Below are 23274 nucleotides of genomic sequence, written 5' to 3'. Positions count from 1 at the left end.
TAAACTACACGGCTGGCATCCACGGAGACTTGGTCTTCGACGGATTCGAGCCACTGCCGAGCGCGCCGCACTATCCCGACGAGCATGATCTAGCTCTGCCGCCGAACAGTGCCCTGGAGGTCGCACCCGCATCGGCTTCGACCCCTAATTTGGAGCCAACTGCGCTGATCGAGGGTGGGCGGTTGGACGCCACCTTGGGGGCTGCGATCCTAACGGCGATCGAGTCGAACACCAGCCCCGCACTCCGCAAGTCTCGTGACTCCGAGGAGCCGGACTCCTCTCCGGACTCCAAACCCCCCGCGCCCCTGCCAATCGAATCCGATTGGGCGCCGATCATGGATTTTACTGCCGCGGACATCTTTCAGCACTCGCCCTTCGGCGATATTCTGAAGACACTAGACTCTCTCTCTATATCAGTAGAGCCCTGGCCGGACTACGGTCAGCAAGGTTGGGATTCGGACGATGGAGAAGTTCAAAGCCCACCCACCACCCACTTGGTAGCCACTGTCGATGATTTAACCGACATGCTCGACTTCGACTCGGACGACATCAACAGTATGGATGCCGATGATGGAGATGATAAAGAACCAGCGCCTATTGAGCCCTGGAGCACCACCTCGTCATACGACGTATACATGGTAGATGCACCAAAAGATGACGACGAGGAGCGGAGGGACGCACCGAAGGATTGTTCCCTCGAAAAGCAGTCAAAGCGGCGACACAAGCGCCACCCCAAAACCCGCCTCGACAGAAATAGCGATCACACAGACCCAGCGCTGGAGCAGGGCGAACCGCTGCCGAACAACGGCAATTCGGATAATCAAACTGAACAAACAAATCCTATCAGGGATAATGGTCCGGACGACATAACGCCGGACAGGCACCCGGAGCAGCAGAATGCCCGTAAAAGGCTCGTTGCCACTGCGAGGAGCCTTAAAAAGCAGAAGCGAAGGCTCAAGGCCGCGCAAGACACGCTCCAATTCATATGGAGCAAAATATTCAACACCGTAGCAAGGTACGGCGACAATCGCCCCTCCAAGAGCTACCCAAAGCGGAAGCTGCTACCCGAATTCGATGAGGAGGCCTCAGACCCCCCACAACCAAATATCAAAGCAGCCACCCGATCGGATAAACGACCCCTCTACCACCACAGAACGGCATGCAATGCCGCTCACAATACAACACGCGACCCATGTGAGGGCTCGCACCCAAAGGACGGTGCAACAAGATCCATCTATGGACCACGCAAGCGCGCCCCAGCATACAATGCAACACAACAAACATCCGAACAACGCGGCACACCTAGCTACAGGGGTGCCACACACCCCCTATGTTTCACCGATGAGGTGCTGGACCACGAATTCCCAGAGGGATTCAAGCCCGTAAACATAGAGGCATACGACGGAACAACAGACCCTGGGGTCTGAATTGAGGACTATATCCTCCATATACATATGGCTCGAGGGGCTAATCTCCATGCCATAAAGTACTTACCTCTCAAACTCAAAGGGCCAGCTCGTCACTGGCTCAAAGGCCTCCCCGAAAGCTCCATTGGAAGTTGGGAAGAGCTCGAAGACGCCTTTCGGGCAAACTTTCAAGGGACGTATGTCCGACCTCCGGATGCAGACGACCTGAGTCACATAACTCAACAACCCGGAGAGTCAGCCCGAAAGCTTTGGAATAGGTTTCTTACTAAAAAGAACCAGATTGTCGACTGTCCGGACGCCGAAGCCTTAGCGGCTTTCAAGCACAGCGTCCGCGACGAATGGCTCGCCAGACACCTCGGCCAAAACAAGCCGAGAACGATGGCCGCATTAACAAAGCTCATGACCCGCTTTTGCGCGGGTGAGGATAGCTGGCTAGCTAGATGCAGCACCAGCGACCCCAGTACATCTGAAGTTAGAGATGGAAACGGGAAATCACGGTGCAACAGCAATAACAAACGCCGGAATAAAGAAGACAACACGAAGGGCACGGCAGTAAACGCCGGATTCAAAGTCCCTCGGTCAAACCAAAAGCCGCCCTCCAAAGGCACCAGGGATGAACTGTCCAGCCTCAACAAAATCCTGGACCAAGCATGTCAGATCCATAGTACCCCTAGCAAACCTGCTAATCATACCCACAGAGAATGTTGGGTCTTCAAGCAGTCCGGCAAGCTTAACGCCATACACAAGGGGAGGATACACCAAGTGAAGACGAGGACCACCCTCCCAAGCAAGACAAGGGGGAACAAAAGAAATTTCCACCCGAAGTCAAAACAGTAAATGTGTTACACATGATCAAGAGAAAAAACAATGTGGCACTACCTGAAAAATATACCCAAGTGCCTGTCACCGCGAAGTCCTGCCACTGGTCGTCCCAACCGATCACCTTTGACCATCGCGATTACGCATCAAGTACCCGGCATGCAGGATGGGCTGCCCTGGTATTAGACCCAGTAATTGGAGGATACCACTTCACACGAGTCTTGATGGATGGCGGCAGTAGCCTAAACCTAATATATCAAGATACAATCCGCGGGATGGGGTTAGACCCAACACAAATTCGCCATAGCAATACTACCTTTAAAGGAGTAACGCCAGGCCCAGGGGCTCGTTGTACGGGCTCCCTCCTACTACAAGTTATATTCGGCTCCCCTGATAACTTCCGTCGCGAGCATTTAGCTTTCCACATCGCTCCGTTTAAAAGTGGCTATCAAGCACTACTCGGATGCGAAGCTTTCGCTCGCTTTAATGCAATACCACACTACACCTCCCTAACACTCAAGATTCCCGGTCCTCGTGGCATCATTTCAGTGCACAGAAGTATCAAGCGATCTCGGCGCGCTGAAGAGAGTGAGGCTGCCTTGGCAGCCGCACAATAAAGGAGCCCGGACCAAGCAAAAGCATCCAATAGGTCGTCAAGACCTCAGTCACAATTAATCAAGTCCGGCGCCTCTACTCATATCGAATAAACGGTCACACCCCTATCTTTCGAAAGTACAAGGGGCTCAACACACGCAGACGGGTGGCGATTTCTTCTTATCTTGAATTATACATGGTTTCTTTAGAAAACTATCCATTTGCACGACAACCTTTTCACCTAAATTCCTCTCTTTTACAGATGATCATCGTGCTACACTTGTCCAGGATACGGCACAACGGAGACACAGGCGCAGACGTGCAGCAGGGACCCGACCCAAGGATTCTTTTTAGATTAAGACCCTGCGTAAACCTTTTTTACTGTCTCTTGTTGATACATATCCACTGTTGAGTAGGATGCTGACGTCTTGGCATGTGGCCACGCCAGAACAATGCACGTACCTAGACACAAGGGGCTTCTTACAAAGGCCATTCTTCAGGCCCGGTTTATACCACAAAGACTGAATACCTTAGGGAGTGTTCAGCGTCGCGAGTTTGGCTCTATATGCATCAGCTCCGAATCATTGTCTTTGGTCAAATGTTGGGTTTGCCCGGCTCCTATGTTTTGGTGCCTTACGTTCCGCTTTACCGGCTAAGGTAGCACCAGGAGAACTACTGCGATTGTGCCCTGGTTCATCCGGACGAGCACCTCAGTAGAGAAAGCCGAAAACTGACTGCCATGATCTAGCGTGAGACTGGTCAACCACTCGATGACTTATGGGAATGTTAGAATTCCTCCGCCTTAACAAAGGTCCGCTTTCCGGCCAGACATATACGCACCCTGGGATCGGGAGAGTGCGGAGCCACCAGGGGCTATCTAGTAGCCCCACTGTCAAACTCCTATGGCTAAGTGAAAGTGTTAAAGCATTATAGTCTGGTAGCCTCGCTCGCTCCGCTATCACCTCCTTAATAGGACCAAGACGTTGGGTTAAGTGTGAACGTGTGTTTCTGCGAACACCTCCGCATTATATGCGTGGGGGTTGAAGCCGACGACTGCAATCTTTCAGGTTATACTCATGTATACATAAACGGCCGCCCAGAAGGCATCACGTTACTTTCAGGCAAAAGTACAAAAGTAGCCTCATAAAAATTTATAAAAGCATTTCGCTTACAATGAGATGACATGTCACTCAAACATAATATTTTTTGAGCACTGGGTCTCTATCAAACGAGCACCCTCAAGTACTTCCTCAAAGTAGTTCTCAGCAGCCCTTCGACCTATGGCCGAATCCTGCGCTGCAATAGTGGTAGCATCCATCTCTGCCCAGTATGCTTTAGCACGGGCAAAGGCCATCCGCGCGCCTTCTATGCACGCTGACCTCTTCATCGCATTTATGCGCGTCACCACATCAAGGACCTGCTGCACCAAGCTGAAATAGCTGCTCGGTTTTGACCTTCCAGGCCATAGCTGATCCACAGCAGACCTCATGGAGAGTCCGAACAACCTATTCAGTTCGGCCCATTCGGCTAATTGGTCCGTCAACGAAAGCGGACGCTCGGGAGAAAGGAATTGCTTCCAAAACAGCTGGTCTACTTCGCGGTCCGTATGACTCTGGAAGTACTTGGCCGCATCGGCAGCGCTCGCCACCAAATCCATATACGCATCCTCCGAACTCCACAGCCGATCCAGAGGGGCATACCGTGGATCTTCGTACTTCCTCCAGCATAAAGGACTTCCCGGCTACAATATCCCCGGCTTCCCGCAGCTCCTCCTTCTTCACCCCCATAGCAGAGCGGAGGTCTTTTCCCGTTATAGCAGCCTTCTCAAGGTCCAATGCCTTCGCCTGGTTTTCCTTTTCAAGAGCCCGGCAACGGTCTACGGGCGGCTTTTAATTCTACGGCCATATTGGCCATCTTCTTCTGGCTCTCGCCATGTGCGGCCTTCTCGACTCGCAACTCTTCGGCCGCCTTCAAAGTAGCCGCATAACCCAATCTTGCTTGTTCCTTGGCTCGGGCAAGTTCCGCCCGCAAGGCTTCAACAGTGGCAGCTCCATCTGCAGTCATAACATGTTAAAAACACTAGCATCATACTCTTCCTATTTGGCGTTTACCAGACAAGGATACTTACCCTGCGCCTCGTCAAGCCTTCTGTTAACAAGCTCGATGTCGGCATCTGCCGCATCCAACCGCCGTTCTAAACGGGCAAACTGGCTCGTCCGGCTGGCCACCGGAGCTTCCATCTCCTGCACACAAAGGCAGTATGGTTATTACCTGGGAATATGATCCTCCGTTCGTCATCGTTTCCGACGACAACCAGAGTCTCAGGGGCTACTATATACTCAGGGCACACCTAGCATGTGCAGGACTATTACACATTCCTTTTTTGCGTACCTCAAAGCCTGTCAGTAGACTCATAAAAGCTTCATGCAATCCGCTTTGGTCGGACGATATCCTCTCCATCACCATATTCATCAGCACACGGTGATCGTCTGAGATGGCCGCTCGCCCCATCAACTCCCTCAGAACGTCCGATCGCACACTAGACGGCGCCAGACTCTTTTGTCTACTCTCTTCGGGAGCCGGACACGGGGAGCCTCGGGGATCAATAGGATCACCTTCTGGCCTCTCCGAACCCAGAGAGGCCCTCCGTGACGACACTTCAGGGTCACTCGCTTCCGGAGCGGAGGAGTCCGGAGGAGGCGTCTCGCTCTCCATTATCTCTGGAAGAAGATCCCCTGAAGACGAGCTCAGTTGAGAGGGGCTAAGGCCCGAACTGCACAAATATATGCGGTGGTTATTTTCTCAGAAGAAAAGGATGGAATATATGTACTATTAAAGTTTTTGGGTCACTTACGACTCTCGGGAGAATTGATCCCCTTGCGGACTTTGTGCGGCAGCAGCGCACCCCAAGGTAGGGCCCCCGGCGGAAGATTTCTTCTCCCGTTTGGAAGCTTCGGCTTCCGAATTCCCGGGCGCGGTCCTTTTCCTCTTCCGGTCGTCTTCCTTCACGGAGATGCTCGCTCCCTCGGTTAGAATAGGCAGCGTTGGGGGCCCGCGTCCACCAGTATTATCCTCCACAGTGTCTTCCTTCAAGGGATCCGGGCAAGGTGCGGCCTGGAGCATCTTTTCCAATACCGGATTCTCCAAACCCTCAGGGAGGGGGGCCAAACACCGAATCAACTTCGCCTTTGCTAGCCAGTCCTGGTCGAAAAAGCAAACTCTCAGAAATAACTTCGTAACGAAGGAGAGATAATATGTTCGGCCGGAAGATTCCTTACCTGTTCGGTGGTGCGGTTACTATTCAGGCCCACGTCCTCGATGAATTCCGGACACTCTACTTGAGGTCCAAAGAATAACTTATACATATCCTCGTGCGTCAGGCTGAGAAAATTTTGAATGGCACGCGGACCCTCGGGATTGAACTCCCACAAGTGAAGGGGCCGACGTTTGCAAGGCTTGACTTGAGGGACCAACATAACTTGTATTACCGCGACCAAACTGAGATCTTCGTCGAAGAGATCTCGAATGCAGCTTTGTAATAAAGGCACGTCCTTGGCTGGACCCTAGCTCAGTCCTCTGCTGATCCATGACATCAGTCGTGGCGGAGGGCCCGAGCAAAAAACAGGGGCGGCCGCCCACTTGGCGCTTCTAGGAGTCGTGATGTAGAACCACTCCTGTTGCCACAATGCAGACACCTCTGGGATGGAACCTTTGGGCCACGGAGCTCCTGCCATATTGCGTATTGAGGCGCCTCCACACTCTAAATGTTGCCCCTCGATCATCTTCGGCTTTACTTCAAAGGTCTCTATCCATAAACCAAAGTGGGGGCTAACCCGGAGGAAGGCCTCGCATACGACAACAAAAGTCGTGATATGCAGGAAGGAGTCCGGAGCTAGATCATGGAAGCCTAGCCCATAATAAAACATCAAGCCCCTGACGAAAGGATCCAGTGCAAAACCTAGACCTTGGAGGAAGTGGGGGACGAACACGACGCACTCGTTGGGTTTGGGAGAGGGGACGGCCTGCCCCCGGGGAGGCAGCCGATGCGATATTTCGGCGGTCAGATACCTGGCCTCTCTCAACTTTTTGATGTCCTTTTCCGAGACGGAGGAGGGCATCCATCAGCCTTGAAGGCTGGATCCGGACATGACTGAAGGTTCGGAGCACCTGAACTGAGCTTCGGGCGTTTGAGCTTGAGGTGGGGTAAGGATTCAATTGAGCACGGGAGGGAAAAGTAGAAGCTTTGCCCCCTTATAAAGAAGGGTGGATATCAAGCGTCCTCCCCATGTCCGTTTGGACTTGCTTATGATCTAGGAGTCCTAGAAGCGGTTGGGTTACCCACGCCCGCGTTGATGAGAATCCTGTAATAAGGGGACACGATCTCTGCTTTAACAAGACGTGCCAAGGAAACCACCTCGCATAACACGCTGAGGTGGGTAATTGAACGACTCGGATAAAGGCTTGGCCGTGGCGTGTCGCACCACGGAATACGTCAGCAGATTAGATTTGTGGTAATATTATTATTCTCTCTATGGCAATATGTGGAAACTTATTTTACAGAGCCGAACATTATCTTTGTGTTCAAAATCTTCTATGAAGTACTTGGAGGAGGAACCCACCTTGCAATGCCGAAGACAATTTGCGCGCCGGACCCGTCGTCATTGAAGCCTGGTTCAGGGGCTACTGAGGGAGTCCTGGATTAGGGGGTGTTTGGATAGCCGAACTATATCCCTTGGCCGAACTGTTGGGCTATGAAGATACAAGATTGAAGACTTTGTCCCGTATCCAGAAGGGACTTTCCTTGGCGCGGAAGGCAAGCTTGAAGATACAGATGATCAGATCTCCTACCATTGTAACCGACTCTATGTAACCCTAACCCTCTCCGGTGTCTATATAAACCGGAGGGTTTTAGTCCGTAGGACAACATACACATCAACAATCATACCATAGGCTAGCTTCTAGGGTTTAGCCTCTATGATCTCGTGGTAGATCAACTCTTGTAATACCCATACCATCAATATTAATCAAGCAGGACGTAGGGTTTTACCTCAATCGAGAGGGCCCGAACCTGGGTAAAACTTCGTGTCCCCTGCCTCCTGTTACCATCCGGCCTAGACGCACAGTTCGGGACCCCCTACCCGAGATCCGCCGGTTTTGACACCGACAACCCTCTTTAGAAAGAGAGAATCACATCTGGTGACTTTTAGTAGTGGCCAACACTCTAGCCAGATTGATTTCATCCTCTCGAGAAGAGAAGATAGGCGTGCGTGCCTAGACTGTAACGTGATACCCGGAGAGAGTGTTGTACCCCAGCATAAGCTGGTGGTTGCTGACTTCCACTTTCAGATTCGTGTCCAGCGGGATAAGCGTGCCGAAGTCGCTAGAACGAAGTGGTGGAAGCTCAAGGGGGAGGTAGCTCAGGTGTTCAAGGAGAGGGTCATTAAGGAGGGCCCTTGGGAGGAAGGAGGGGATGCGGACAATGTGTGGATGAAGATGGCGACTTGCATTCGTAAGGTGGCCTCGGAGGAGTTTGGAGTGTCCAGGGGAAGGAGAAGCAGAGATAAGGATACCTGGTGGTGGAATGATGACGTCCAGAAGGAGATTAAAGAGAAGAAAGATTGCTTCAGACGCCTATACCTGGATAGGAGTGCAGACAACATAGAGAAGTACGAGATGGTGAAGAAGGCCGCAAAGCGAGCTGTTGGTGAAGCAAGGGGTCGGGCATATGAGGACCTCTACCAACGGTTAGGCACGAAGGAAGGTGAAAGGGACATCTATAAGATGGCCAACATCCAAGAGAGGAAGACGAGGGACATTGGCCAAGTCAAATGCATCAAGGACGGAGCAGGCCAACTCTTAGTGAAGGACGAGGAGATTAAGCATAGATGGCAGGAGTACTTCGACAAGCTGTTCAATGGGGAGAATGAGAGTTCTACCATTGAACTAGACGACTCCTTTGATGAGACCAGCATGCGTTTTGTGCGGCAAATCCAGGAGTTTGAGGTGAAGGGGGATTTAAAAAGGATGAAAGGAGGCAAGGTGATGGGCCCTGATTGTATCCCCACTGAGGTGTGGAAAGGTCTCGGGGACATAGAAATAGTATGGCTAACCAAGGTTTTCAACCTCATTTTTCGGGCAAACAAGATGCCAGAAGAATGGAGACGGAGTATATTAGTACCAATCTTCAAGAACAAGGGGGGTGTTCAGAGTTGTACTAATTACCGTGGAATTAAGCTGATGAGCCATACAATGAAGCTATGGGAGAGAGTCATTGAGCACCGCTTAAGAAGAATGACAAGCGTGACCAAAAATCAGTTTGGTTTCATGCCTGGGAGGTCGACCATGGAAGCCATTTTCTTGGTACGACAACTTATGGAGAGATATAGGGAGCAAAAGAAGGACTTTCATATGGTGTTCATTAACTTGGAGAAGGCCTATGATAAGATACCGTGGAATGTCATGTGGTGGGCCTTGGAGAAACACAAAGTCCCAGCAAATTACATTACCCTCATCAAGGACATGTACGATAATGTTGTGACAAGTGTTCGAACAAGTGATGTCGACACCGATGACTTCCCGATTAAGATAGGACTGCATCAGGGGTCAGCTTTGAGCCCTTATCTTTTTGCATTGGTGATGGATGAGGTCACAAGGGATATACAAGGAGATATCCCATGGTGTATGCTCTTTGCGGATGATGTGGTGCTAGTTGACGATAGTTGGACGGGGGTAAATAGGAAGTTAGAGTTATGGAGACAAACCTTGGAATTGAAAGGGTTTAGGCTTAGTAGAACTAAAACCGAGTACATGATGTGCGGTTTCAGTACTACTAGGTGTGAGGAGGAGGAGGTTAGCCTTGATGGCCAGGTGGTACCTCGGAAGGACACCTTTCGGTATTTGGGGTCAATGTTGCAGGAGGATGGGGGTATTGATGAAGATGTGAACCATCGAATCAAAGTCAGATGGATGAAGTGGCGCCAAGCTTCTGGCATTCTCTATGACAAGAGAGTGCCACAAAAGCTAAAAGGCAAGTTCTACAAGACGGTGGTTCGACCCGCAATGTTATATGGTGCGGAGTGTTGGCCGACTAAAAGGCGACATGTTCAACAGTTAGGTGTGGTGGAGATGCTTATGTTGAGATGGATGTGTGGCCACACGAGGAAGGATCGAGTTCGGAATGATGAAATACGAGATAGAGTTGGGGTAGCACCAATTGAGGAGAAGCTTGTCCAACATCGTCTGAGATGGTTTGGGCATATTCAGCGCAGGCCTCCAGAAGCTCTAGTGCATAGCGGACGGCTAAAGCGTGCGGAGAATGTCAAGAGAGGGCGGGGTAGACCGAATTTGACATGGGAGGAGTCCATTAAGAGAGACCTGAAGGATTGGAGTATCACCAAAGAGCTAGCTATGGACAGGGGTGCGTGGAAGCTTGCTATCCATGTGCCAGAGCCATGAGTTGGTTGCGAGATCTTGTGGGTTTCACCTCTAGCCTACCCCAACTTGTTTGGGACTAAAGGCTTTGTTGTTGTTGTTGTTGTTGTTGTTGTTGTTGTTGTTGTTGTTGTTGTTGTTGTTGTTGTTGTTGTTGTTCTGAGAATTGAGGCGTCCGTTTATTTTGGATAATCATTATTCGGGTCTCCTTGATTTTCGCGCCCGCCTGTTTGCTTACTCCCTTATAAATAGGTACCACTTAGGTCTTTTTCATTCTCCTCCTTCGGTCGTCTTCCTCCTCTCACTGCTTTGCTGCCGCTCGAGCTCTGCCACCGCCACCGCCGCAGATCTCCTCATCTCCACCTCAGGCCGCTACATCAACCTGACTTGTCTAGAGAAACGCGACAAACCTCCGCAGCGAATCCGCACCCGTAATTCTTGCCTTCTCAATCTTTTTAGATCTGCATTAGGGCTTTGTGAGTTCATCAGTGTTCTCCATCATTCTTCATGAACTTTCCTGGTAGTTCTTCCTCCGCAGCCTCTAGGGATCCAAAAAGGAGATATAACTCACGCGGTAGTTGTTTGGCATCCATTTTGATAGCCGTACATCTCTTTTTCTCTGTATAGATGCTTCTTTATAGCTGACAAACTCATATGTACCAGGTTTTTAGGTCTAGAATATTTCCTTTTTAGAATAGCCATTTGATCCAAAATAATAATGATAGCTTGGTGAAACTTGTTTATGCCAACACTTAGCTGAATCTGCTTTCTGATAAAATCGGTAGTCATGGCAGCTTACCGTTCCGGCTTTCTTTTCCATATATGTCATTAGCCCTTAGTTAAGCCGCCGTTACTTGTTTTACACCTTCAATCTTTAACTGTTAATTTTGCCGTAAACTGAACCGGCAAGTTGTTTTTTCTTTTTCAGTCCCTTGCACATCATGCCGTCAAAGACACCCACCATCTGCAATTGGGTCCCCTCAACCATAACCGAGGAGCGTTTAAAAGAGTTCTTCCTCATCGGGTTTCTGCCCTCACAAAATATCATGTCTTATCGTTCTCCTGACCCGGAAGAAGAACGACCAAATCCAAAAGCCGACGAAGTGATTGTCTTTACTAACCACATGAACTGGGGCTTCTCACCGCCCGGTTCAAAGTTTTTCAGAAAAGTTCTTCACTTTTTCAAACTCCATCCTCATGATATCAGGCTCAATTCCATATCCAATATTTGCAACTTCCAAGTGCTCTGTGAGGTATATCTTCAGCAAGAGTCGACTGTGGAACTATTTAGAGAGTAATTCTATCTGAACCAGCAGAACGAGTGCACCAATGGCCTTAGCGTTGAGCTTGGAGGCATCTCAATTCAGCGCCGGCAGGGTGTTGTCTTCCCTCTTATAGTTTTGCCAAGTCACCCAAAGGATTGGAATCAAACTTGGTTTTACTATAGGACATCTCACCCGCCAATGAGAAGCCACTGCCGGGTTACCGCCCCGATCGTCTTGACGCCAAGTTCGCACTGCCAGACAAACTTACCATTGCTGAACGCAAGAAGTTGATTCCCTCTATCAGAAGAATCAACGGTTTGTTGGGAAACGGTTTAAACGGAGTCGATCTAACCCGCTGCTCGATTTCATGGCAGATTATTCCGTTAAGCCGTCGTTCAAAATTAATGTATGAATAGGGTGGAGACCCGGACGACTCTCTTCGTCATGGCTCAGTTGAACTCACCGAAGAAGACATTGTTTCAATGTCAACCCTATTGGTGAATGGGAAATATGAAGACTGCAGCATTGTTGGGTTAAATCCCTTCTGCAACTTAACCCAGTACCAGAGGTAAGTATATTCTGATCTCTTTTCCTTTGTGTTTTATCCAGCCGTATTTGTTTATTACTGATCCTTCCTCTTGTCTTTGTAGGCCAACTCTGACTTTTGGAAAGTGAAATACGATCACGAAGCTGCCAAGAAGGCGAAACTCGCCGCCATGAACGCCAAGAAATCAACCTCGAGATCAAAGAAGAAGAAGAAGAGGACCACTGCTGAAGATTTAATGAAACTTGATGACACGTCTGACTCGTAGGTAGCCCTTGACTCCCTTGGCCAATTTTTTAACAATCTTATTGACACTGATCCTTACTAGGACGACACTGGGGCCAGTCAGGCCGAGGAAGTAGAGGTAACTATCATTTCCTCCGACTCAGAGCCCTTACCAAGACACAAAGTTCGATGAGTGATCCGTAAAGTAAGGTTTTCTAACCCCTTAGCTCACTTGGATCCCAACTTTCATTTGAAGAAGCAGCAACATGAAAGCCGCTGTGAAGTTGGAATTGAGGATGAACCGACTGTTGTCCTTCAACAGACCCCTCGGAAACGCCCGAATGAGGTTTAATTATTACTGTCTTTAACTCATTTTAATGAATCCTGCTCCTTACATTTCTTTTAACTCTTTCCTTTATCCTTTCAGGAGGTGTCTCGTTCTTCAGGTGACTCATCACAAACACAATTTCTGGCTTTCAATAAATCCTTCGGAGCCGTCCCTTGACAACACCACTATGAATCCTTCCACAGTTGGAACGTCAAGCTCAACTGACCCGCCGTCGCCACGTGTTCAAGATGTTCAAATTACTGGGAGTCGCTTTGTTGAGCCGGGGAACCCAACGATGTTGGCTCGGTGCATAGCTAAGCAAGAAGCATTGGACAGGCAGAAGGTTCGCTTTGATGTTGCCAACTATGACCGTCTTAATGCCAGTGATATCTTATCTGGCTATCTCAGTCATGTACACTCTAGCCGTGAATCTGAGATCGAGATGGTCAACCAGCTTCAGTTGAAGTATGAGGTACATTGTTTTCGGTTTACTAATATTCCTTCAGCCCCCAAGTCTGTAGATTATGAGAGAAACGGAATAACCTGTAGACTTAAAATATAGGATGAGACTTTTACCTCTGAATCTTTACTTGATATTGATAGAACAAAACTGCACCCATAGTCCCCAAGGACAGGTTTATTTTGATCATTAATGAATCGATACTTTTAGAATTTAAAACGTCTTCAAAGAACTTACCACTCCGGTTTAACCTTGATAGACTTGCTGAACTGCGTGCATTAGCCCCCAAGTGCCAAGTGGTGTTACGTTGTAAAGGACTTGGGACTTCAAATATGTTGGTAGAGTCGTAAAAATTTGATTTGGCATACATTAGCCCCCAAGTGTCGAGTGGTTTATTCGTAAAGTACTTGAGACTTGAATCTTGAAATTGAATACTGGAATTTGAAACCAAGTCTTGACTTATCTGGATGTTTTCATAGAACGCGTTGTCTGAACTGAACTCTCAATTGACTGATGCGAAGACCCAGCTAGCGAGTCAGGAGTCAGAAATCAAATCTTCCACCTCCAAGCTGCAAATAAGTCTTCCTGAAACGGAAAATTTGAAGACTAGCTTTGATGCCAAAGAGAAATCTTGGGAAAATGAGAAGACACTTCTGACCCGACGAGCTGAAACAGCCGAAACAGCTTTGAAAGAAATTTCAACAGAGCTGAACGGTTTAAAGGGCCGGGTGTCCCGGATGGTCGCTACTATCTTTGGTATGCTTCGCGATTTGATCTTTCGTATATTTTCCTTGTCAAACCGGACTATAATCTGCCAACTGACTCTGTGAAAAATATATGTAGGGCCGCGAAGTAAGAATCTAAACCAAGACCTGTTGATTAAGCTGAAGGTAGTATACACTTTAACTGCACAATTGTACATCGGCGCACAACGAGCTATGGCTGCCATCTCTCCTACTAATCAAGGGTCTAACCAGATCAGTGACGTCCTGAAGAAGCTGCCCATCCTTCCTGCCAGGTTCCAAGAAGTGAAACGCTCCTGCGCGCGAGCCGGAGGTTTGACTGCCCTAAGCCACTCCAAGGCTTGGGTGCCAGATCTAGACCCGACGAACGTGGCAAGGGGCTATCCTACCGTGAAGGAGGACGGGTCTCCTTTTTCCCAGGATGACTTTATAGCCTGTGTCCGTGAAGTCTGGCCTTAGGCGACTAGCCTTGGAGATGACACCAATGTGGACAAATATCAGCCGGGTTTTGATAGTGAGAATAAGAAGATGGCCCCTCCCTCATATAAAGTAACAAACTTGATCCCACCGGTGAGAGAAGATACATTTGCCCCGGAGGTTGACCCGGTCAGCCTGATTGACGACGAAGCTGAATTTGTCGCCATGAACGGCTATGACTGGTCAAAACCCAACTTCCAGCAGATTCAAGATGTTGAGCCGGCGAGGGAGGGACAATGATCATCTTCATAGGCTTATAAAGCCTTGTAATAACTTAGCTGTTAAAACACTGCCTATTTGCTTTTGCTATTGTGCACAAAATACTTATATGTGAATCTGTCAGATGTCAATGTATGCATTGCTTAACATTTGTCTCTGCAATGTTTAAATCTCTGTTCCTGTGAATATAAGAAAAAAGGCTGGCAAGGCGGTTTAGAACCAAAACAGGCTTAAAACACCTAATTTACGGCCCATATTTTCCCCTCAATAAATAGCAGAGACAGATATAAATAAAGGATAAGGTTTAATAATAGATCTTGACTTAATGCAGCAGGTAAGCGCGTATGAGCAAGAACCATACCTTGTCCTTGTTGATCCTTAGATCACCGGCTTAAATAACCCGGGTGATAAATTGATAATTCAATTGGTATGAAAAGTTAATACTCCTCGAATACTCAATGATCATCATATCTTAGTAGCTCGTACCTTTGGATCCTTGAACCACCGGCTTGAATAACCCGGGCGGCTGTGTTGTCCAATAATTGAGCCAGCGAAGAAAACCAGGCTATCTTATTTGAAAACAACAAAAACTCAAAGGCAAGCAGCGGATAATAAACATAATTTTAACTCTGTATTCAAAAGGTTGGGGGTTTCTGATTCGAATACGATCAGTAAAACCGGACCAAAGGGGTTAAGCTAAGGTTCGAATACGACCATATAGCCCCAGTGGCTTTGGCATTGCGCCGGTCAAGAGGGTACCGACAGCTATGTTCTCTTTGGTTCGAATACGACCTATGTTTGAACAGGAAGCCCCCAAATGACCTTGAGAGGTTTTTAACGACCCTAATTCGAATACGATCCAAGTCGGACTCAAAAGGGGTTGAGCTATGATCGGATATGATCAAGAAGCCCCCAAGTTAGCTTGGCCTTGAGCCGATCAAGAGGGTTACGACAGCTATGTAGTCTTTGGTTCGAATACGACCTATGTTTGAACAGGAAGCCCCCAAGTGACCATGAGATTTGCAGCTAGATTCGGATACAATCATGAGCTGGACCAAAAAGGTTAAACTTGATTCAAATACGATCAGCTCCTTAATAGTCATTTGTAAGAAATAATGAAGATGTATAATCTGTAAAAAAAGAGACCGATGGTCTTACTTTATTGCTTATCATAGTATATACAATGTGAACGTATGTACATGATGAGAGCCGGTGGCTCAGGTGTAATATGGCCGAAGTCGAGCAATGTTCCATGGCCGGCGGGTCTCCTCTTCCGACTTACGTGAGTCTGCATGCTGTCGAACGTCAATGAGGTAGTAGGACCCATTGTTTAAATTTTTACTGACCACAAAGGGTCCTTCCCAAGGTGGGGATAACTTGTGCGCATCTGAAAGATCTTGGATGAGCCAGAGCACCAAGTCGCCTTCCTAAAAAGTCCTGGACTTAACCCGGCGGCTGTGATAACGACGCAGGTCCTATTGATAAATTGCTGACCGCGCTGCTGCTAAGTCTCTTTCTTCATCCAACAAGTCAAGCGCATCCTGTCTGGCTTTTTCATTGTTAGCTTCAACATAAGCCGCCACACGGGGCGAGTCATGACGGATGTCACTGGGCAATACTGCTTCTGCCCCATAAACCATGAAGAAGGGTGTGTAACCCATAGACCTGTTGGGTGTAGTATTAATGCCCCATAACACTAAAGGCAACTCCTCTACCCAACAACCCGATGTTCTCTATAAAGGAACCATAAGCCGGGGTTTTAGCCCTTTCAGAATTTCCTGATTGGCTCTCTCGGCTTGACCATTGGATTGAGGATGAGCTACAGAAGAAACATCAAGCCGGATGTGCTCTCGCTAACAAAATTCTTCCATAGCCCCTTGGGATAGATTAGTGCCATTGTCTGTGATAATACTGTGTGGAAAACCGAAATGGAAGATTACTTTTTTCATGAACTGAACTGCCGTGGCTGCGTCACACTTACTCACAGGCTCCGCCTCAACCCATTTGGTGAACTTATCAACAACCACCAAGAGATGTGTCTTTTTATCCTTAGACCTTTTGAAAAGTCCTACCATGTCAAGCCCCCAGACTGCAAACGGCCAAGTGATTGGAATCATCCGGAGTTCCTGAGCTGGCACATGCGCTCGTCGTGCAAATTTTTGACATCCATCACATCTACTGACCAGATCTTCTGCATCAGCGTGAGCCGTTAACCAGTAAAAACCGTGACGAAACACCTTGGCCACTAAAGATTTTGACCCGGCATGATGACCACAATCGCCTTCATGGATTTCATGAAGAATTTCTTGACCTTCTTTGGGGGAAACACATCGTTGAAACGCTCCAGAAACACTGCGATGAAACAATTCTCCATCTGAGATCGTCATGGACTTAGACCGTCGGGTTATCTGTCGAGCCAAGGTCTCAGCCGCTGGTAGCTCTCCCCGGGTCATGTAAGCCAAGAATGGCACTGTCCAATCTGGGATGACATGAAGAGCCGCCACCAACTGTGCCTCCGGGTCAGGAACAGCTAAATCTTCCTCTATGGGCAACCTGACAGAGGGGTTATGCAAAACATCTAAAAAGGTGTTGGGTGGTACCGGCTTACGCTGAGACCCCAGCCGGCTTAAAGCATCAGTTGCTTCGTTCTTTTGACGGTCAATGTGTTCCACCTGATAACCTTTAAAATATCCTGCAACAGCATCGACCTCTCGGTGATAAGCCGCCATGAGAGGGTCTTTGGAATCCCACTTGCCACATACTTGCTGAGCCACTAGATCTGAGTCACCAAGACATCTAACCCGGCTCAAGCTCATCTCCTTTGACACTCGAAGACCATGGAGCAATGCTTCATACTCTGCTGCGTTGTTAGTGAAAGAAAACATCAACCGTAACACATAACAAAATTTATCACCTCGTGGGGAAGTTAATACAACTCCAGCCCCCGAGCCTTCCAATTGCCTGGATCCATCAAAATGAATAGTCCAATATGTGTTGTCCGGCTTCTCTTCTGGCATCTGCATCTCTGTCTAGTCATTGATGAAGTCAACCAAGGCTTGAGACTTAATTGCAGTACGTGGAACATACTTCAGCCCATGAGACCCAAGCTCAATTACCCGCTTGGCAACTCTCCCCGTGGCTTCTCTGTTTTGAACGATGTCCCCCAAAGGAGCAGAGCTAACCACAGTGATTGGATGTCCCTGGAAGTAATGCTTAAGCTTCCGGCTTGGCATGAACACCCCATAAACAAGCTTCTGCCAATGTGGATATCGTTGCTTATATTCAATTAGCACTTCACTGACATAATAAACCGGCCGCTAAACCGGATGCTCTTTGCCAGCCTCCTTGCGCTCTACCACCATAGCCACACTAACAGCCCGTGAGTTGGGAGCCACGTATAACAATAGCGGATCTTTCTCAATTGGAGCAGCCAGGACCGGTGGCTCAGCCAGTTGTGCCTTCAGATCTTCAAAAGCAGCATTCGCAGCATCGCTCCAAACAAAAGCATCCATTTTCTTCATCAACTGATACAGAGGCATATCCTTTTCCCCTAACCGGCTTATGAACCGGCTCAAAGCAGCCACACGACCCGCCAGTCGCTGAACATCATCGACGCAGGTTGTTTGGATAGGGATGTAATTGCCTTGATTTTCTCTGGGTTAGCTTCAATACCTCGGTTAGACACCAAAAAACCAAGAGCTTGCCGGCTGGCACTCCAAAAACACACTTGGCCGGGTTAAGCATCATTTTGTAAACCCGGAGATTATCAAAAGTCTCCTTCAGGTCTGTGACCAAGGTTTCCTCCTCCCTGGACTTCACCACTATATCATCCACATAAGCATGAACATTGCGCCCAATTTGATTGTGAAGGCAATTCCACACACACCGCTGATAAGTCGCATGGGCACTCTTAAGCCCAAAAGGCATAGACACATAACAGAAAGCCCCAAAAGGAGTTATAAACGCTGTCTTCTCTTGATCCTTGACTACCATCTTAATCTGATGGTAACTGGAGTAAGCACCTAAGAAACTCAACCATGCGCAACCCGCCGTAGAATCAATGATCTGATCAATACGGGGAAGAGCAAAATGATCATCCGGACAAGCTTTGTTCAAATCTGTGTAATCCACACACATACACCAGGTGCCATTCTTTTTTAGTACAAGCACCGGGTTAGCTAACCATTCTGGGTGAAAGACCTCCACAATGAATCCGGATGCCAAGAGCCAGGCCACCTCTTCCTCAATGGCCTTGCGCCTTTCTTCATTGAACCGTCGAAGAAATTGTCTAACAGGTTTAAACTTTGGATCGATATTAAGAGTGTGCTCAACGAGTTCCCTCGGGACACCCGGCATGTCTGAAGGTTTCCATGCAAAGATGTCCCGACTCTCACGGATGAACTCGATGAGCGCGCTTTCCTATTTCAGATCCAGGTTTGCACTGATGATGAGCTGTTTGGATGAGTCACTAGGTACAAAGTCAACCATCTTTGTGTCATCAGCTGATTTGAATTTCAACTCCAGCTCATGCTCTGTTGTTGGTTTCTTTAATGATGTCATGTCTGCCGGGTCAACATGATCCTTGTAGAATTTTAACTTCTCTGTTGGACAAACAGATTCCGCATAGGCAGCATCACCTTCTTCACATTCCAAGGCTATCTTCCAGCTCCCATGTACTATAATGGTGCCCTTATGACCCGACATCTTGAGCTGCAGATATACGTAACACGGCCGAGCCATGAACTTGGCATAAGCCGGTCTCCCAAATAGACCATGATATGGGCTCTTGATCTTAACCACCTCAAAGGTTAATTTCTCCACTCTGGAATCATACTCATCCCCAAAATCCACTTCCAGCTCAATCTTACCAACTCGGTATGCCGACTTACTAGGTACCACCCCGTGAAAAACAGTGTTGGATTGTTTAAGATCCTTATCCATCAATCCCATCCGGCGGAATGTCTCATAGTAGAGGATGTTGATGCTGCTGCCTCCATCCATGAGTACCTTAGTGAACTTATACCCACCAACCTGGGGTGCCACTACCAAAGCCAAGTGACCCGGATTATCAACCCGGGGCGGGTGATCCTCTCTACTCCACACAATAGGCTGCTCCGACCAACGTAAATAACGTGGAATTGCCGGCTCAACAGCATTGACGACCCTCTTGTGGAGCTTCTGGTCCCTCTTACATAAACTGGTAGTAAAGACATGATATTGTCCACTACTCAACTGCTTTGGGTTGCTCTGATAGCCGGATTGCTGTTGCTGCTGATTGCCTTGGCCGTGTTGGTGATTATATCCTCCTTGGTGACCAGGATAACCCTGACCGTGAAAACATCCTCCGCTTGAACCGGTGCTCGGGCCCTGAAAGCCGCCTCCACCTGAGCTGCCACCTGGGCCGTGACCCCCATCAAATGCATTTGAATTTTTAAACGCCCTCATGATCATGCAGTCCTTCCACAGGTGGGCGGCTGGCTTCACACGGGTGCCGTGTTTTGGACAAGGTTCATTCAACAGTTGCTCAAGGGTAGGGCCTGACCCGCCCGATCGAGGGGACTGTCTGCCTTTGTGCCGCTGATTACCACCCTGTGCATTAGTATTAGCAACAAACTCATCAGCTTTACGTTTATTACCTCCCTGATTCGCCGGGTTATGCTGGTGATTCTTGCCGTTGCCGTTCTTCTTTCCCTTTGTTTCCTTTTCTTCGTCAGACACTAGGTCCTTGGTAGTATCAGAATCAGCGTACTTGACAAGAGCCGCCATTAAGGTTCCCATGTCATTACAGTCACGTTTAAGCTGCCCCAGCTTCTGCTTCAGAGGTTCAAAACGGCAATTTTTCTCCAACATCAAAACTACTGAACCGGCATCCATCTTATCAGATGAATGTATTATCTCCTTGAGCCGACGCACCCAATGGGTTGTAGATTCTCCATCCTCTTGCTTGCAATTGGTCAGATCCACAATCGACATGGGCTGCTTACACGTGTCTTTAAAGTTCTGGATGAACCGCGCTTTCAACTCTGCCCATGAGCCGATAGAATTTGGAGGTAATCACTTCAACCAAGTCCGAGCTATTCCATCTAACATCATGGTAAAATACTTATCCATTGCAGTGTCACTCACCTCCAATAGCTCCATAGCCATCTCATAACTCCCAATCCAAGCCCCCGGCTGTAGGTCGGTCGTGTAGTTAGGCACCTTAGGAGGCCCCTTGAAATCCTTGGGCAACCGCTCATTGCATATGGCTAGGACCAAGAAAGGTACGCCTCCGGTTCTTGTGGCCACTCCTGCCTCAATCGAGGTTGCTGGATAAGCCAGAAAGGTTTGGTGAGCCGCCTGCTCTGCTGCTATCTGAGTCGCCTGTTCCGCCTCTTGATGAACCCTCTCCTGGTCTGCCAAGTTAAGAGCTCCAGCCCGCACCGGCTCATGCTTGTACGGCCGGTTGTGGCGTTGAGCGTTACTTGACATTTCTGCGGACTCCATTTGCCTACTGTAGCGAGGGGTTGAATGAATCCTGTCTCGACTGTAAGAGTATGCATCCTGCTGGGGCAAAGCTGTTTGAAGTAGTTCTCTTACCCTCCGGGTTTCAATGGCTGCTGGCGAGTCGCCTTCCATTGGGAGAGTTGGCAAACGAGCCGATGCTGCGATGGTTTTTCCATGGGGTTGGAGAAGTGACCCGGAGGTGTTGCTACATAACGAGGAGGAGCTGTATTTATGTGAGGCGGCTCCATGGTCCGTGGCTGGACCGGTGCACCGGGTGTCGCGACCCGGTTTGCTTCCGGCGGGTTGCTCCCCCCAGCTCCGGGTGTATGGAACAGTTTCCTCAGATCTAGCGTTAGAGGCAGACATGACTGAGTTTTCTGATGCCTCCACCTCATGACCTCATTTGATGCATTAAGATCCACCGAGAGCCGGAAAGTTTCTGCTTGAAGCTGCTGGGCACGAGCATCCAGAGCTGCTCGTTCTGCTGCCATCCGGGTTTCTTTCGCAGCTAAATTTTCCTTTGCTTGCACCATCTCCTCCCGCACGTGTGCCACTTCTGCATCATGTTGAGCTTTATCCGATGGTTCTACCACAGCGGTTAACAGAGCCGTCAGTTTATCCATGAGGTCCATTAGAACCTGAGCCAGGGGGCACGTGGGGTCTCCTGACCCGGCAGCTGTGGACCCGGTGGCTGCTGCTGTCGCTGCGGTGGAGTTCTGCCCAGGCTGCGTCCCCGACATGACGACTCCGGCCCAATTCGGCGGCTCACGGGGGTCCGGAATACTGCTGCCATCGGAACAGCCCCCGAGCATGCTGTCTTGCAGTTGGTACAAGTACGTTTCACCTATTGATGATGTAGTATCAGAGCAGATGGCCATCGGACCTAGTACCCGTACTCGATCAAGCCGGCCTCGGGGCCCCAGCCTTCGTCGTTGATGTAGAGTTTGCCGCGACGGCTCTTGGTCATCCGGCCCACAGCGTATCCCTTGAGCCCTTCGAAGTTGCCCTTCAAGAACTCAAATCCACCGTGCGCTGGCCCCACGGTGGGCGCCAACTATCGTGGAATTGTCACGGTAGATGTCCTAGAGCAAGGACTTAGTCTTAGGGCCATCACACTAGGAAGCTTAAAGGGGTTAATCGGGACAAAGGACACGAGAGGGTTTTATACTAGATCGGCCCCTTACGATGAAGGTAAAAGCCTATGTCTAGTTGGGATTGATATTGCTGAGGTTTCGATCTCCAAGAGGCTCAACTCGCCGGCTTGGTTATCGACTTAGTTGTTTTTTTCCTAAACCGCCACCGGGTCGTCCCCTTATATACACGGGTTGACGCTTAGTGGCCTACCGAGTCCCGGCCGGCTTATAATCGTGCCCGACTCGGTGACTTCCTTTACATGCCTTTCTTTACAAGTCTTTCCTTACATACGGCGGTTTACAATATCGGGCCTTAAGCCGGCCCCAGTCCTTTGGGCCTTCTATATGTTTCATAACCTATCATCTTGAATATATATTGGGCTTCTTATGTAACCCGCCATTAGGGCTGACCCGGCCCCTCCTGGGTGGTTCATACTGGTAGTAATATCCCCAACAGTTTGATATTCCTTTTCTTCGAAACACTGAAATAGGCAAGAAAACATCAATTTGGGCTGGGCCTCCGGTTAATAGGTTAGTACCAAAAGTAATATAAAAGTGTATAATAAAGCCCATAAACATCCAAAATAGATAATATAATAGCATGGACCAATCAAAAATTATAGATACGTTGCGTATCAACACCCCAAAGCTTAATTCCTGCTCGTCCTCGAGTAGCTAAATGATAAAAACAGAATTTTTGATGTGGAATGCTACCTAACATATTTATCAATGTAATCTTCTTTATTGTGGCAAGAATATTCAGATCCAGAAGATTCAAGACAACAGTTTAATATTGACATAAAAATAATAATATTTCAAGTGTACTAACTAAGCAATCATGTCTTCTCAAAATAACACGGCCAAAAAAAGTTCATCCCTACAAAATCATATAGTTTGGTCATGCTCCATTTTCGTCACACAAGAATGCTCTCATCATGCACAACCCCGATGACAAGCCAAGAAATTGTTTCATACTTTAGTAATCTCAAACTTTTTTCAACTTTCACACAATACATGAGTGTGAGCCATGGATATAGCACTATGGGTGGAATAGAATATAATGAGGGGGGTGTGGAGAAGACATGTCGGGTGGTAGGTGCGACATATGCCAATGGGTGGCTTA

The sequence above is a fragment of the Triticum aestivum genome, chromosome 3A (assembly GCF_018294505.1).
Source record: "Triticum aestivum cultivar Chinese Spring chromosome 3A, IWGSC CS RefSeq v2.1, whole genome shotgun sequence".
NCBI lineage: Eukaryota > Viridiplantae > Streptophyta > Magnoliopsida > Poales > Poaceae > Triticum > Triticum aestivum.
The sequence above is the reverse complement of the archived record's forward strand: the minus strand, read 5'-3'. Positions refer to the sequence as shown.